The 9,202-nt window shown below is 28.6% G+C and overlaps 1 protein-coding gene across 3 annotated transcripts in view; it reads left to right on the top strand.

Moving 5' to 3' along the window:
• Nucleotides 1-1,168: 1,168 nt before the first annotated feature.
• Nucleotides 1,169-9,202, top strand: part of LOC107441931 (leucine-rich repeat-containing protein 15-like) — a 134,198-nt gene continuing 126,164 nt past the window's right edge. For all 3 annotated transcript variants that reach the window (XM_071179425.1, XM_043040162.2, XM_071179424.1), the window contains exon 1: nucleotides 1,169-1,251. The gene's annotated coding sequence lies outside the window, so the exon portion shown is untranslated. The remainder of the gene's footprint in view (nucleotides 1,252-9,202) is intronic.

Raw genomic sequence — 9,202 nt, 5'->3', positions numbered from 1 at the left:
ATTAATTAGATTAGAATTGAAGTACACAATATTCAAAAATATACAGAAGAAATATTAAAAAAAATAATGATGAAATCCTTTTAAGTAAAAACCATCTAATAAAGTCTCCAACATTGTCAAGTTATAAGAAAAATTTAGAACTAAGAGAACACGATAGATTATGTCTGTTATCAAGAATCATCAAAAATCATCAATTGTTGCACACTATTAGAATCTTAGGTATAACTTTATTATAATTATGCAAAATTATTTCTCACCTAGTCACATCAGCTCAATGATGATCAGCTCTTGATGATGTTTCCTTCATATGAACATAATAATGACATTTGTTCCTCATTACCTCTGTATAGCTCGTGGAAATGCATTTTACTTCTGATTCGCCCCTCTCGACCACAGTAGCTTTTATTGGTTTCATTTTTCATTTTTTTGCTTTGTTTTTGTTTCACTCCCGGCTACTGTGCCTTTATTACTCACCTTTATTTTCCATTTTTCGTTGGCAATTTTGCGCTTGAATTTTCAAATCACTTTTGCTTCTCTTTATTCACATCTGGCAAGTCTTGAAAATGGACGCCTATTTTTGAGCTCTTGAAACATGTTGACTTTTAATTCCATCTGCATATTTTTGAAGTCAAATCAGTTTTTTTTTATTAAGTAACTTTTTGTTGCCTCAAAAACTGCATAATATTCTTTTTTGATTCATAATTAATAACTATCCAATATGTTTTTTTTTATATGTCACAAAATTAATGGGTAATGCATTTTTTGTCTCATAATATTTCCTTTTTCTTGTTGTCCGATAATTAAATCTCAAAAAGCACTTTTTGCTTCCCAGCAATCTATCAATCCTAATAAACGTTTCTTTGTTGCACATATTAAATGTCCAAAATGCTTTACATTATACTTATTTTATGCTTATTGTAGCTTATTTAGCTAATTATGCTTATTTATTATTTAGCTTATTATTATTATTTACTATTATCATTATTTATTATTATTATTATTATTCTAGCTTATTATGCTTAATTACCTTATTATGCTTATTTTAGCTTCATAATAAGTTTCCAATCCGAATATTTATCCGAAGTGTAAAATGACAAATATATTACTTAAATTTTTAGAAAATTTGTAAAAAAAATGCAAAAAGTAAATTCTTGTTTTTATACTTTATAGATTCTGCCTTTTGAGTAATCTGAATGCGCAGATTAAACAAGTATAAAAAGCCACAACATTGACAGGATTTGAATGGTTTTCGTAAGTATAAGCATTATCATTTTAAATTTTTCAAACTATTTCATCCAACTTAATCCTTCACAAATAACACGTAAAGCAAGTAATTGTTTGCATTAAATAAATGAAGTGTTAAGCATAAAATGTAATTTAAAAATAAAGTAATTATAGCATATGGTAGAAATGCATATTATAACATATGGTAGTAGTTTGTAGTAATTATAACATATGGAGTTTTTACCATTGCGGGCATGATTATGCATGATTACTATTCATCATTACCGTAACACAAAAATTACATAACATAATTACATTACCTTATTATGTTACATAACGCGATGCACTATTGTAGTAACTATTTGCAATTATAAAAAGAATTATGCATGAATTATCCATGCATCAATTATGAATATATTCATTTTAAAATAAGTACCGTCAAATCAATTGGAATAAGATAAAATTAACCGTATTTCTAGCACTATGAAAACACCAAAAAGCTAGGTAATATTTAAAGAATCGCTTCGGTAATGTTTTTGTTAAAATTAACAACAAAATGCAGTTTAGTAATGTGTGATAAAATTTGGTGAATGTGATAAAATTTAGTTAATTTATCAAAATATCCTAAAGCGTGGCATAAAAACAATTTTTCGGTTAAAATTTACTTTTAATTTGTGTATTTTTTTACTGAATGTACTGTAATAAGAACTATAACTTTAAATAATAGTATTGTTGCTAAATCGTTACCATATGAACAGTAAAATTACAAAATAAACGGTTTAAATACCGTGTAACTTGTTTTTTATTATCAGAAATGCCACTGTCATAAAGTACGGTAGTTTTACCATTTTTTTCGTGTAAGTTAGATCATATTTAAAAAAGTTTTTACAAAATTTTAGCCTAATTCCAGTATTTTTAATTTTAAAATATTTCAATATACTGCATTTTGTATAGAGAATATTTTGGTCAAAGTATTTTTGTTAAAATACAATGAGATATCCAAATAGAGTACTTTTATACATATGATCGAGAAGGGAGATTAAACTTATATTTAAATCATGTTTAAGATTTAAAATATAAGTTCAATCTCCGATAAAGATTTGTTTTTATATATTCAACTTAAGTCTATTACTTTTAATACTTTAAAATATTTAATTCAATTTATTAATATTGCATTAAATTATTTAAATATTCAGAAATTTCGTATTTGAATATACAAAGTAAAATGTTATTACTATACACAATTATCATTTTCTCATTTTTTCTTTGTGTGCAAATTTAAATATAATGTTTCTAATAAAGCCATTTAAATCATTATCATCATTACAGAGGAAAAAGAAATGCTACACTTTATTGTTTTAAAGAGAAAAATTTCTAGAAACGCCAGATTTATTTATGGAACATAAACAGAGAATAAACATTTCGTAAAATTTCCATATTGTATGGTTATAACATTTCTTGAAAAAAAAAAACCTATTATTGAGGTATTAAAAGCCAAATTATACGGTATTTAAACCATTCGCTTAGGGATTTTTCCGTTCATATGGTAAAGGTTTAAGAGGAATTCTGCTTTTCAAAATTATAGTTCTTATTACTACAAAACTTAAGAAAAACACAAAAGTAACATGCAAATTTAATCAAATAAATGGTGTTGTTGATATTCTTTAAGGTATCATGATAAAATTACCAAACTTTATCACAAACCATACTTTATTGCTAATTTTACCAAATTTATTACGAAAGCGCTTCGGTAAAAATTATCAAGCATTTTAGAGTTCCCGAAGAGCAAGAAACGGGGTTTATTCTCCCATATTCTATCTCCACAGTTTTGACCATACTTTTTTTTTTCTCCATGATTATTCAGAAATAGTGCGAAGAACTCCAGGGGGTAAATAATCGTTAATATAATAATATTTTCCACATTAGTTAATGATCAAAGAAAGTGTAAACAAACCATTTGCTGAACATGTTTCTATCATAACTTAAAAAACATTACTTACAGAAATAGGATTTATTTTCATATTGTATTAGATCCCTTTTATAATACACTATAGGAAATAAAATATAAAATAGAATTACTTGTTAAATAATACATTCTTGTTTAAAAAAATCTTGGAAAAGACTACTAGTAGGGGAAGAAAAATTGCATATGCATCCTATGTTTATTAATGATTAAAAGAAGTAAACCTGCTTCTACATTTGTTTCGATCTTTAAAAATATTTCTTTCAAACAAATCAAAATTTTTGTTCTTCTATTACCTCTTTTATTACATAAAATAGAGTTATTTGAGGATTACTCCGCATTCATCAATTACAAAGCTGGAACAAATCAGAATGTGGAAAATAGTTTACTTTCCATTGTCTGTAATATTATTGATTAAAAAAAATGTAAAAGCAATCCTGCTGCTACATCTGTTCTTATCATATAACTTGAAAAAAATTACTTTAATAAAATATATTTCACGTAATTTCTTAAGTAAAGCAAAATATATAACATGAATTCAAAACAGAATTTCTTGCTAAAGAACTTAACTATTTGAAGAATATTATGTTTTTATTAAATAAAATAAAAAAAGGACCGCAGGGATGAAAATAAATTACTTTTCACTGCCTATAATTATGAATGATAAAAAGAGTAGGAAGCAAACCTGCTGTTGCTACATCTGTTTCTATCATAACTTTAAAAACAATACTTTCAAAAAAACAAATTGAAATTGTTTCTATTTTCTAACATATCCCTCATAATTTTTCGCTCACATTTTCATGCAAGGAATATCACATTACAATTTAGTTTGCTCAAGCATTCTTTAATTTCGCTCAACTTATCACAAATAAACATAATACTTTTTTTACTCCATCTACACGTTGTTTGGTATAATGCATTACACAAACATTGCTCGAGAACAGCTTTTATTTATTATTTGAATTTAAAAAAACAAGCAACAAATACAATGGTTTAGTTTATAAACACTCACTAGGGAAAATGCGGGATAGGATTGGGCTTGAATATGTCTGAAAAATTCAACAACAACAACAAAAAAGTAGTAGATGCTTCATTTCTCTTTCCCTAAGGTTATCTAATTCTGTTTAAGATAATTACTTTAACCAACAATTTAATTAGAAACGGTTCATCAAATTCTCCTTTTTCGTTTCTTACAAGAAACGGTCATAAATTTGAAAACTTGTTTTCGTGCTTCTAAAGGAGAAAAGGAAAACTTGTTAGTGGAAGAAGATGAAGCTTTTTATATCAGCGTTCTATTAAAATTTGTTTTGCAAATCCGGTGTTAGATATTAATTTTATATGAATCGGCTGTAGAATTTTTAACACAAGAGAACTCGCAATTAATTAGAAGAAGCAATTTGAAACTGATTAGTTTTAATACTTATTTTTGCTTATTAATACTTGTTTTTATTTAAATTAAATACTTTTTCTTTTAATTTTACATCAAATAAAAAAAATGATTCCATCTTCGTTTCGCAGAATTTGGTAAGCTTAATAATAATCAATAGGTCTAGAAATTTCCCACATTACAGTTCCATAGAAAAATAAACATCATTACTCATATAAATATTTTTCATACTACATAGCTTAATTTCTAAGTGTTTTAAATTTGTGGCAATAATTTTAAAATTTTAACACTGTAGCAGAACATAGAGTACAGCTTTTGTAAATAACCTTTTGATTAAGCTTTTTATAATTAATCATTTGATTAAGCTTTTGAGAACATATCTTTTGATAAATAAAATTTTAGTTAAGCTTCTGATGGACAGTGCCCTCAAAAGTTAATAACTTTTAATATGATGATCAGATTTTTACACACCTTCTAAACATTAATTGTTAAAGAACCTAACCTGAAATATGACGATTTTTTTCTTAAATATACGAATTTAGAGACAAAAAATTTACTTTCCTCGAATAAACAAATTTTTTTTGGAGGGGGGCTTCAGTTTCTGGGCCTCACTGTGTGGGGAAGGGGTAGTAAAATCTAGGAAATATGGTTAGTTTGGTCAAGAGAGCGGTCACAAGTTTTGACCCCATAATAATAACTTCACGTTTTGCATACTTCGCTGCATCTCGAGAACTTTTTAAGCGAATCGCAAATTTTCGCACACAATTGTAAACTTTGCTTTGAAAGTTCGCGAAATATTTCTCGGTATTTCTTTTGCTCAGAAAAATTTAATCGGAAAGTTAAGGTAGCGAGATTTCAAATGTCAAATTAGAAATTTTATAACCAATTTTGAAGCCAATTTTTTAGATTTCTGAGGTGACTGGTCAGCTTTAGTATGCCAGATTGACCAGAAATCAGAGTCTACAATAACGTTAAGTTAGCGTAAAGAGTGTTTTGTAAAGATATGAAATCAAACTGAAACAAAATTCAAAAGTTATTCGGTTAAAAAAAATTTCTTACTATTGAGCAATTTGATTTCTAATAAGTAGGTGACATACCAATATCATATCCTTCCTAAAACTCTAATTGAAAACTTTTATACTACGTCTGTGAAAAATTTATGGAAAGTTAGGTAAAGATTTAGAAAGGTGTAGCAGGAAAGAAAAAAATGTGTAGTTCTATGTTTCAAAGATTGAGTAGAACGATTATGTGTAGTTTTCTATTGATTTGTAAAATGCAAGTAATACAAAGTTGCTGATGTTATTTTTAATATTTTTATAACAAAAAAGGAGACTGAGACTTGAAGATACTTATCAGTAAATAAAATGGAAAAGGAAAGCAAAAAACGAAATAAGAAAGGGAGTAATCAATTTCAGAATTTAATTTTGCATCTATAAATAGCCATTTAACATTAAAACCGTACGATGCCTGCGTTTGAATAATAACGTAAACACTTTTAGAGTAACAAAAAGAATTTCGAATACATTTCATTAGAAAAATGCAACGTAGAGAATAATTCATTTTCAAAAGAATCACAGAAATATTTTTTCAAATTATTACAAATTCTGCCTAATGGTAGATTAACTTATTCTTCTCCAACTTAGAAGGTTCGATTAGTAAATATAGATTGCAAAAATTTTTATTAATAATGCAAATTTTTTGCTTATATAATGGAGTAAAAATTTAAACATTAAGTACACATCGGATTGAACTAAATAAAAAAAGTAATATAATGTAAATGTCTTCATACTGATTCGAAAAATATTTAATTTAAATTATCCTTGGAGAATAATTTTAATAAACTAGAAAACACTTTAAACTCTATTTGTGAATTTACTTCTATTTGCATTAAAGTACGCACAATAAAAAATAATTGCAAATCTAAAACAAAGATTATTACATAAATAAAAAATAATAATTTTAAAAGAAAAATTGAAATATGGCAAATATTGATCAAGTATTTTGCTTTTGTTTACAATTTATTTATGTTCCTAGCTTGATTTACAACGAGCTTTTGTGACTATAGTTCTCCAAAATGCTGTTTGCATTGATAATATGGATTACATCCTATTTAACATTCAAAATTAAAGTAATGCGTGCTTAAAATTCCTCTTAGATCTTAAATTCCTAATGAGTTCTTCCATTTCTCCTCTAACAATTTGCCAGTCATGATCTCAGTGTGTTAAATCCCCGATTCCAATTGTTGCCTTACCAATTTTGAGGAAAGACCGCAGGTCATTTTAAATTCCTCTTCTGAGAAATCCAATGTCGCCAGAAAATTACCTTTCCCGAAAATAAACCTTCCAAATTATGCCTACGCAAGCACTGACAGTGATGATGAAAGCCTTGGGAGGATTTAATGAGATATTTGGCCAACAGCCTCATCAAGTATCGAATTCTGGTCAACTTAGCGCGCCAAACTATCCCCTGAGGACAGTACTTCCTCCTATCGACCTAGCGAGCTTAGGAGAAGTTCCAAACTGCAATAATCCTGACATTTGTGAGCGGATCGCTTTTGTGAATGCTCATGGCCTTAGAATCTATCCCAGCAGAGAACTTTGTCGCCAAACTGCTTAATCTCAGCCAACGTCATCGGAGACAGTCCCCGCAGAGTTCAACCCTCAACGCCGACCCGTTTGTTATTACACGTCAAATTAATGATTCATCTTTCCGCAACCTCAGGTTTTGGAAAACAATCGTAAATTCTGCCACTCTCAGTTAGAGATATGACATTTATTGGGTCGAAACATATCCGCCACATATAATTAATTTCCTGTAAGCCCTCCTGTATCTTCGCCAGCAAAAGCCCTATACTCACGTCCGATAGAATTGCCATGGATCACGTGAGAGCTTTAGAAAGGATGATCATTTCTCACCTAAAGCAGGAATAATTAGATTCCGTGTCTTATCCATTGTATTTCAGATGCTCCCGGGTATCCGGGACGCTAAAGGATATTCATTGTGTAAACTTGATTCCGTTTTGAAAAGCTTAACAATGGTAAACAATGAAATTGTCCCGTTACATTGACCGAATTGTTCGCTTCGATACAAATTCATTTGAACTTATCATTCATTCTATTTCGATTAAAACACGGACCAAATATTCTTTTTAAAGACACAATGAATCATTTATTATACCACTTGGTTAAATTTTTGAGCATACATTCCAACCTTCACACTTAGAGTTTGAAACATATAGATTCCCGGCACAACAAACCTGTTTCTCGTCTCGCCATGTTAGAAATGGTTCATAAAAAAGAAAATTTAAATTCTAATTTTCTCTAGCAACTTAATACTCAGGATGAAAGCAGAACTAACAGATGATGCTTTATTTTTATTTAAACTATTGAATCTTTTTTTTATTCAAAAGAAATATCTAATAAAATAATCCACATTTCTTTGGTTTATTTTTTTCCTTTGAAATTAACGAACAAGTTAAGGAGAAACTAAAATAACGGTCACTCACTTTTATCCGGACAAAATCAAAAGTCAAAGCGGATCATTAATCCTGGATAACTCACATTTAGCCGCTCCTATAATTCCACATCCCCTTTCTCACCAACCCCCTTTTTTCCTAAAGTGAATGTTCCCTCTTTTGCCCTCCCTTCCACAACCTCAAAAATCAATTTCAAAATGGAATTTCCTCGTTCCGAGCGAAAAAGGAGAAAAATTGTCCATTTAAATAATAATCCCGTGAACGTTGAGCGGTTGAATATTTTTCTTGGTTGAAGGAACTTCGGAGTACCTAAAGTACTTTTTTCCCCTTCTACCTCCCCTACACATCCTCATCTTTAAAAATATCCATAGGTACTTTTTTTCAGGTTCCTTCTCCTGAAGCTGAAAAAGAAAGAAGTTAGAGATATTAAGGAGCAACAGACAATAGAGCATCAACTGAAGTGAAAAATACCGATAGGGAAAAAATGGTTGATTGTGGGGAAAATGATCTGGCTCCTAAATATAAATATGTGCTTGGGGAATGGAGGTGATAAACTTTGCTGATAAGCTAGTTTTTTTCCCTTTAAGGCCTTGTGTGGTACGATAAATATTGTCATATTTTGGTACAATAAATGTTGCTATATTTTGTTCCAGCGTAAATAAATATAGGGCTATAAAAGTTGTTTCAAGATTTCTTCTGGGGCACGTTGCTGGAACACTTACTCGTTCCTTTGTTTTGCTCTATTTCTAAGAATGAAATGTTACTTGAATTTTTTTTTAAATCACTGAAGAAAATTTTCGTAATAATATTTATATTATGAATACTTCAATGAAAAAAATTTAAAAATTGTGGTATCTAAGTTATTGGAATTTCATAATTTTATTCAGCAAATGACTTTTTGGAATTTTTCTTTTATCCTGAAAACTACCTTCTATCTTTCTCAAAATTTCAATTTTTTTAAAAGGTAACTTTCCATTATATACAATTTTCATCGAATCCACACCAGAAAATCTCCCTGCTGATTAAATTCTCTAAATTTTGGAATTAGTTATTACAATAGTTTATTATTTTCATATCATAGTTTATATCGAGTTCATACACACACTCAAAATTAATCTCACTCAAACAAGTAAAATGTACCAATGAGGCGTAT

This window comes from Parasteatoda tepidariorum, chromosome 4 (genome assembly GCF_043381705.1).
Source record: "Parasteatoda tepidariorum isolate YZ-2023 chromosome 4, CAS_Ptep_4.0, whole genome shotgun sequence".
Lineage (NCBI taxonomy): Eukaryota > Metazoa > Arthropoda > Arachnida > Araneae > Theridiidae > Parasteatoda > Parasteatoda tepidariorum.
This window is presented reverse-complemented; position numbering and strand designations above follow the sequence as displayed.